This window comes from Saimiri boliviensis, chromosome 11 (genome assembly GCF_048565385.1).
Source record: "Saimiri boliviensis isolate mSaiBol1 chromosome 11, mSaiBol1.pri, whole genome shotgun sequence".
NCBI classification, from domain to species: domain Eukaryota; kingdom Metazoa; phylum Chordata; class Mammalia; order Primates; family Cebidae; genus Saimiri; species Saimiri boliviensis.
The window spans coordinates 97,157,629-97,166,035 of NC_133459.1; the positions used below are offsets into that span (position 1 = coordinate 97,157,629).

Here is an 8,407-nt window from a genome sequence, read left to right on the forward strand (position 1 = left end):
TTGCTGAATTTCAGTTCCATTCCAGAGACAGGAAATAAAGTCAGTTTGTCTCACGGAAAAGGATGTGTCTTATAAATTTGACTTCTTTATTTTTAGGCATGTATGGGAAATTATTACCGACAGGAAAATGAGACAATGCAGTAAAGTACCATAAAATTCCACAGGTTTGGTTATGCTCCAAACCAAGATGCATGCCTTAGGTATAAAGGAATTGCTGTATACCTCTAACAGGATGACAAAATCTATGGTTGCTGCTGGCAACTATGTTCCAGTTCTATTCCTAAACTGGAAGTTGTAATGGACTCAGAACTGCTCCCACTGAAGCAATGTAACAAAAAAAAATTGATCTGGCAATTAACTGACTGTCACCCTCAGTCCCATGGAACCCTTTGGTACGCTGTCTTCTGAACCACAAATTACCATGAGCATTGAGGCATTGAGGGACATGGGATGAAGCTCAGGTTGGAAAGAGGTGGGGGCCCCAGCAAGTTTCACAGTAGGGAGGGAGACCTGCGATAGCGGAATGGAAGCAAGGGCTTTCTGGACAATATGGATCCAGGCACAGTCATCTGTGTACAGTTCATTCCTGTACAGCGTCATCTGCTTCCCACAGAGCCTCCAGTACCTCCAACTCCATGAACTACAAGAAATCTCCTTTAAAAAGTACCTTTGTAAATCTGATATTTGGATCTTAGAATGTTTTCCAGTAAAATAATGTCATAAACAATGGTTAAGTCCCTAGATTAGCTCCAACTGACGTGGTCCATCATATAGCTGAAATACTCTCACACCAATCATTTTAAAAGACATAGAAAACAATATTTTTGCTAAAAACTAAAACAAAGATAGAATTAAATGAGCCTAGTTTATCTTTTATTCTGGTGCCCGAAGAAAAGCATGCTTAGAGAAAAAGAATGAGTAGGTAGACTTTTCCCATTAGAGGGAATTTCTGGGCATTTTCCTTGAAGGCTGCAGATGATGATATAATTGAGATTTTTGTTTTTCGTTTTGCTTTAAATTCAGTTTGTTTCTTTATGATAGAAATAATGCTTGTTCATAGTAGAAAATGTAAATAACACCAAAGAAAAAAGTAAAAATCACCATCATCACACTACCCAGAAAGAATATGAGTGTAAACTGTAGTGAGATGTAAATTAATACTTTTCTTTTTTTATAAAGATTATACTATGTATCATTGTAACATTCACTAATAAAATTTTGTGAATGTTTTTCATGTTAATATGTATTAATCTATATCATTTTATTGTATGGAATTATTTTATGGTTATACCATACTTTACTCAATCTTTTATGGTTGATGTGGGTTTTTCCTACTTTTTGATTATTATAAAGGTTTAGCTACTTTATTCTTGAAGTACACTTTTGATTACTTACATAAAAATTGTCTTAAGTCATAAAAATAAATTGTTGGATAAGCACATTCTTTAGGGTTTTTGATAAATATATTGCCAAATTTATTTTCAGAAAAGCTAAAATCTTACACTGTAACACCAACTACATATAAAGGTGCCTGCTTCCCCATATGCAGTAGTAAGGCCTGAATTTTAATCAAGAAATTGGTCCTTTTTTAATAATAAAATTCACTTTAAATTGTATGAGAAAATAAAAATAGATAAACTGTGGTTTATTTTAAAAGCATTAAATGTTAGAATAGGCTGGGCATGGTGGCTCATGCCTGTAATCCTAGCACTTTGGGAGGCCAAGGTGGGTGTATCATCTGAGGTCAAGAGGTCGAGACCAGCCTGGCCAACATGCTGAAACCCCGTCTCTACTAAAAATACAAAAATTAGCCAGATGTGGTGGTGGACACCTGTAATCCCAGTTACAGGAGGCTGAGACAAGAGAATCACTTGGACCCAGGAGGCAGAGGTTGCAGTGAGCTGAGATCGCATCATTGCACTCCAGCCTGGACAACAGAGCAAAAACTGTCTCAAAAAAATAAATAAAATGTTAGAATATATGCAGTTTTAGAAACTCTTCATAGTAAAATCAATTAAATTTTTAACCTGCATCAGGTGGAATTCCCAAAAGGAAAAAAATCCCTCTCTTAAGATCTTCTCGTTTTTAATGTGGTCGTAAAGATTTAATATTTGTTCTGTACTCTTCCTCATTACTTAAACCTACAAAGTTTTTTCTAGACATAACCACATGTTTACAACTTTATAGTCACTCATTTACTCAATAAATCCAGAATCTAAAAAATAATGCGGGATTCGAATACCCCAAGCTTACTCCCCCATTTCAGAGTACCCCTGTTTGCATCCTTCTCCCCTCCACCCCTCCAGATTCAAAGAAAAAAGGTCTCCCCTCTCTCTTCACCTGGGTCTTGCTTCCACCTCCTCCCATGTCCTCCAGAACTGGAAACTTGTTCTACCCATTGGTTTCCACTTTCTTTATATTTGTTTCCTTTCCCCACCATCTACTTTTGCTTTGTTCCCCAAATCCTATACATATGCTCCCTTGACCCTAGTTTTCCTCTATCATTGTGTTTTCTCCTTCTATTCTCTGTCTGACAACATCATTAGGGAAGAAGAGTCTCCACTTCTTCACCTCCCATTCACTCTTCAAGTCAGAATCATCAAACCTCCATTCCCATGAGTCTTCTCCAACTTCTCCAACTGTGGCAGCCATGGAGGTGGGAGAAGATGCTCTTGAACCTGCCTCATGGAGCACGGCTGGCTGACAGCTTACAGTTGCCACACCTCTTTATTTGTAAACATGAGGTAATGTTGAGTACCCACCCTGCCCATCCCAGAATCAATGACAACACAGTGAGATACTAGAACTGGGCCAAATTTGTTCTATGCAATTGTTTTAGTCCGTTTCTGCTGCTATAACAGAATACCACAGACTGGGTAATTTATAAACAATAAAACTTTATTTGGCTTACAGTTCTGGAGGCTGGGAAGTCTAAGAATATAACACTGGCATCTGGTGAGTCATCTCACTGCAAAAGAGCATGAGGCAGAAGAGCCCGAGACAGAGGGAAAGGCACCAGAGGCCAGACTCGCTTTACAACAACCCACTCCCACAATAATGACATGAATCCATTCATAAAGACTCTGGCCTCATGACCCAATCACCTCTTATTAGGCCCCACCTTCCAACACCATTGCATTGGGGATTAAGTTTCCAACACATGAAGTTTTGGGGGACACATTCAAACCAGAGCAACAGGACTCCTATTCTGGGCAATCTTTGTTGGGGAACTCACCATTTGCCTATGATGTTCTCAGACTACTCTCTGTGGCTTTTTCCCCCTCTCTCCTCTCACACGTGTCAAACTTGCATCACATCATGATCTGAAGGCATTCTTTCCATGCTCCTGCTCTTTCCCCTTTACCATTCACAGGTTTTATCCCAATAAATGTCTTGCATGTCTGATCTTGTCTGAGCATCTTCTTGGAGGACCTGAATTGAGCCAACAGTCATCACCAACCTTCTAACTGCCAAAGCCTACAGACTGCTTTCTTCCCTCTCATGAAGCCTCACAGCATTTAACCCTGCGACTCGCTTTCAGAATGCTTTTCTCCAGTAGTCTCTGTGATACAATTTTTCCTGGTTCTCCTTCCTCCTCTTTCATTTCACCTTTCTTTCTGTGGTCTCTTCTTTCTACAACCAACCCTTAAGTATCGGTTATCCTTAAGAATCCGGCTCACACCTGTAATCCGAGCACTTTGGGAGGCCGAGGTGGGCAGATCACCTGAGGTCAGAAGTTCGAGACTAGGCTGGCCAACATGGCGAAACCTCATCTCTACTAAAAATATAAAAATTAGCTGGGAGTGGTGGCGGGTGCTTGTAATCCCAGTTACAGGAGGCTGAGGCAGGAGAATGGCTTGAACCCAGAAGCAGAGGTTGCAGTGAGCCAAGATTGTGCCACTGTACTCCAGCCTAGGCTACAGAGCAAAACTCCATCTCAATTGAAAAGAGAGAGAGAGAGAGAGAGAGAGAGAGAGAGAGAAAGAAACTAGGTCAAGTATCAGGAAACTGTAGGAAAAAAAAAAAAGAATCCATCTGTGGCCCTCTATTCTTTTCTCATCACACATTCTCTCAAAGTGATGTAATTTATTATCAGAGTTTTAACCAACATCATTGCTGGTGACTCTCAAATCTATCTCCAGTTTAGGATTACGTCCTGAGCTCCAGAGCCAAACATCCAACTGCCTACTGGATATTTCCACTTCGATGAGTTGAGCCGAATACATTGGCTTTGGCCTTAATCCCATTTATCCTCCCGTGCTCGACGTCTTAGTGAATGACATTACTCTCCTACAAATCACCCACAAGGAAACTTGAAATTTAGTCTCAAAATTCCTTTTCCCTTGATCCCCATAGCTAATTTGTGATTCGATAATTCTGTCTTTAAAATATGTGGTACCCAGAAAACGCAAGGCAAACCTGAGTTTCCCAGAATGGCAGGCATAGGTTTGGTGGCCACAAGGTGGATGAACTGTGGTATTTTGAACAAGGTTATAAGCTATTGGTTTCCAGGAAGTGGCTGCAGTGCTGGTGGAGAAAGAAACTTGCAGATATCAGCCTATTAAAAACTACCTGAGTTATGTGACCGTCTCAGATTATTCTGCTTTCAAAACTAACACAATGAGAAATTAGTATGAAAGACTGGCTGCTCAACAACCCACTGAACTGCTCAGTATGAAATGATACGTGCTTTCAGCCCCTTCCCTGAATTAGAGAAATGACATTACTGGGGCCGGGCACAGTGGCTCACTTTAGTAATCTCAGCACTTCGGGAGGCCAAGGCAGGCAGATCACCTGAGGTCCGGAGTTCGAGACCAGCCTGGCCAACATGGCAAAATCCCATCTACTAAAAATACAAAAATTAGCCAGGTGTGGTGGCGCATGCCTATAGTCCCAGCTGTTCAGGAGGCTGAGGCAGGAGAACCACTTGAACACAGGAGGTGGAGCTTACAGTAAGCTGAGATCAAGCCACTGCACTCCAGCCTGGGCAACAGAGCAGAACTCTATTAAAAAAAAAAAGAAAGAAAGAAAGAAAGAGCCGTGCGCGGTGGCTCAAGCCTGTAATCCCAGCACTTTGGGAGGCCGAGACGGGTGTATCACAAGGTCAAGAGATCGAGACCATCCTGGTCAACATGGTGAAACCCCGTCTCTACTAAAAATACAAAAAATTAGCTGGGCATGGTGGTGTGTGCCTGTAATCCCAGCTACTCAGGAGGCTGAGGCAGGAGAATTGCCTGAACCCAGGAGGCGGAGGTTGCGGTGAGCCGAGATCGCGCCATTGCACTCCAGCCTGGGTAACAAGAGCGAAACTTCATCTCAAAAAAAAAAAAAAAAAAAAAGAAAGAAAGGTGACATTACTGCATGGCAACAATGTATAAACAATTCTATGGCCCAGTTAGAGCATCAAGCAGTTCAAATCAAGAATGTGGAACTACTGTCACAGCATGGATGTAATGCCTGGAAAGTATATCATGAAAATCTAGTTCACATGATGGAACATGCACAGAGGAGCTTCAGAAGTTAAGAAAATGTACTCCAATTTTAAACTGGCAGCAAAAGAATATAGAACAACCGGGTTTAAATTCAGATGGAGTCAAATTAGGTATCCTTTGTCAGTAAGAATTATGAGATTGAAGCCGGGCTCGGTGGCTCACACCTGTAATCCCAGCACTTTGGGAGGCCGAGGCAAGCAGATTACTTGAGGTTAGGTGTCAAGACCAGTCTGGCCAACATGGTAAAACCCTTTCTCTACTAAAAATACAAAATTTAGCCAGGCATGGTGGCCCCTGTCTCTACTAAAAATACAAGGTTTAGCCAGGCACGGTGGCCCATCTCTACTAAAAATACAAGGTTTAGCTAGGCACGGTGGCATGTGCCTGTAATCCCTGCTACTCAGGAGGCTGAGGCAGGACAATCGCTTGAACCCGGGAGGTGGAGGTTGCTGTGAGCCAAGATCACCCCACTGTACTCTAGCCTGGGCGACAGTGAGACTCCATCTCAAAAAAAAAAAAAAAAAAAAAAAAAAAAAAAAGTCACTGAATGTATTTGAACTGAGAATATAATGATCAAGTGGTTTTTCAGAAGATTTAACATAGCGGAATTATGTAATATGGATTGGCGGCAGAGGAAATAATTAGGAACCTACTGCAATTATCCAACTTTGAGGCAACTAATGACTTATCAGGTGGAATTACATTGGCTTCTAATAACCAAAAAAACCTGACTAATCAGTGACTAAAACAAATTTATTTTTCTTATGTATAAAGAGGTCTGGCTGGGCATGGTGATGTATGCTTGTAGTCCCAGCTACTTAGGAGGCTCAGGCAGGAGGATCACTTGAGTCCAGGAGTTCTGGCTTGTAGTAATCTATGCTGATCAAGTGTCCACACTAATTTCAGCATCAACAGGGTGACTTCCTGGGAGCGGGAGACCACCAAGTTGCATGAGGAAGAGTGAACCAGCCCAGGTCTGAAACAGAGCAGGTCAAATTTCCCGTGCTGGTCAGTAGTAGGATCCCACCTGTGAATAACCACTATACCCTGGCTTGAGCAGCATAGTGAGACCCTGTCTCTTAAAAAATAGTTTTAAATTAAACTAGAATTCTATATATGGGAAGTCCTGGACTAATATGGTGCCTTCAGAATGCCATCAGGGACCCTGATTCTTTCTGTTCCGGTATTCTTCATGTGGCTCTTGTCCTGCCCACCATTTGTGTTAAAACAATGGTTGGTTTGGAGCCCCCATCCTCATATTTCCTTTTTCAGGCAGGAAGAAGAGGAAGGGCAAAAGGCAAAACACACCAGCTGAGCTGGTGGTCCCTTTTAAGAGATTTGGAAACATCCCACCCAGCAATGCTGCTTACATCACATTGGCAAGGCTGTGTCAAACGGCTGCTTCTAGCTACAAAGGAATCTAGCACATGTTTTTTGGCTGAGCACATTAATGCTCAAACCAAATAAGTGTTTGTTTGTAAGAAAGATCGGGAAAATGACCTCTGGGTAGGCAACAAGGGTATTTACACAATTGGAATTGTGTAAAATTGGAGACTGTCACTTATATAAAGATGGGAATTAGGGCCGGGCACGGTGGCTCAAGCCTGTAATCCCAGCACTTTGGGAGGCTGAGGGGGGCGGAATCACGAGGTCAAGAGATCGAGACCATCCTGGTCAACATGGTGAAACCCTGTCTCTACTAAAAATACAAAAAATTAGCTGGGCATGGTGGCACGTGCCTGTAATCCCAGCTACTCAGGAGGCTGAGGCAGGAGAATTGCCTGAATCCAGGAGGTGGAGGTTGCGGTGAGCCGAGATCGCGCCATTGTACTCCAGCCTGGGTAACAAGAGCGAAACTCCCTCTCAAAAAAAAAAAAAAAAAAGATAGGAATTACTATAGGAGAAGCAGGTTCGTGGAGGAAGATGCTTGGTTTGGATATTGTTGGGAAATTCAGGTGAAAATTTCACAAAAAAAAGAGTTGGAAAGAAATGAACAAATATTTTGGTTCAGTAATACCTTTTTAATGTGTTCAAATATTACTGATTGAGAGGTTAGCCATAGGCAAACCACTAAAATATTGTTAAGTTTTGCCAACAAGAAGGCTTGTCCCAGTTTTCAAAAAGAAATAGTTAACAGTAAAAAGATCATTTGGTTTACGCCCATAATTCTGTTGCTAATCTGCAGTGCCAAGCTGATCTTCAATATAAGCTGTTATAATTAAAAATTTCCACTGAGTCTAGCAGTGTACTTTCTTTACCTGGCAGTAGCCATCAGCTATTTAGTAATAATAAAACCGTGTGTTACTGTGGGAAGAGCATGAGATTTGGGTCCAGAGAGCCTTGGCTTTGCCGTTTATGATGAACAGAATGACTTTGGGCAAGATGCCTGTCAGAGCCCCAGTTTTCTTATTTGGGAAACAGGAATAAGGTATGATTTGCCTTAAAGGATTGTAATTAGTATCAAATAGATAATGTTTGCACAGTGTTTGACATACTGTAAAATGTTATAAAAACAAAGCTATTCTTATAACAATAGGTAGAGAAGTGGTAACTGAGCACTCTAGAGGACAGTTGAGTTTCTGTAAGACTTGAAGTAAATTCATCACTTAATTCATTAAACTGTCAACTGAATTTCTGCTAAGTCAGATATATTTCTAATGAAAACATGCATTCCTGCGCATGCATGTGTGTGTGTCTGTTGAGAGTCTGATGTATGTACCAGCATGTTCACCAACCACAGAAAGCTGCTCTCGTGATGTGAAACCCTGCCTAGCTTCAGAAACTGGAAAGACTTCACTGCATTTCACTAGGGTGGGAAATCATCATCGGTGGTCACTTCACGTACCACACTTGCCAAAGATCTGGTCTGTAGGAAGATTGAGAGAGTACTGAAATGCAGTGTCTGGCCCACATCT

At 41.5% G+C, this 8,407-nt stretch overlaps 1 pseudogene; it reads left to right on the forward strand.

Moving 5' to 3' along the window:
- The first annotated feature begins 523 nt into the window (after positions 1-523).
- On the forward strand, positions 524-6,916 carry LOC120360520 (pre-mRNA-splicing factor SPF27-like; annotated as a pseudogene).
- The last annotated feature ends 1,491 nt before the right edge of the window (positions 6,917-8,407 follow it).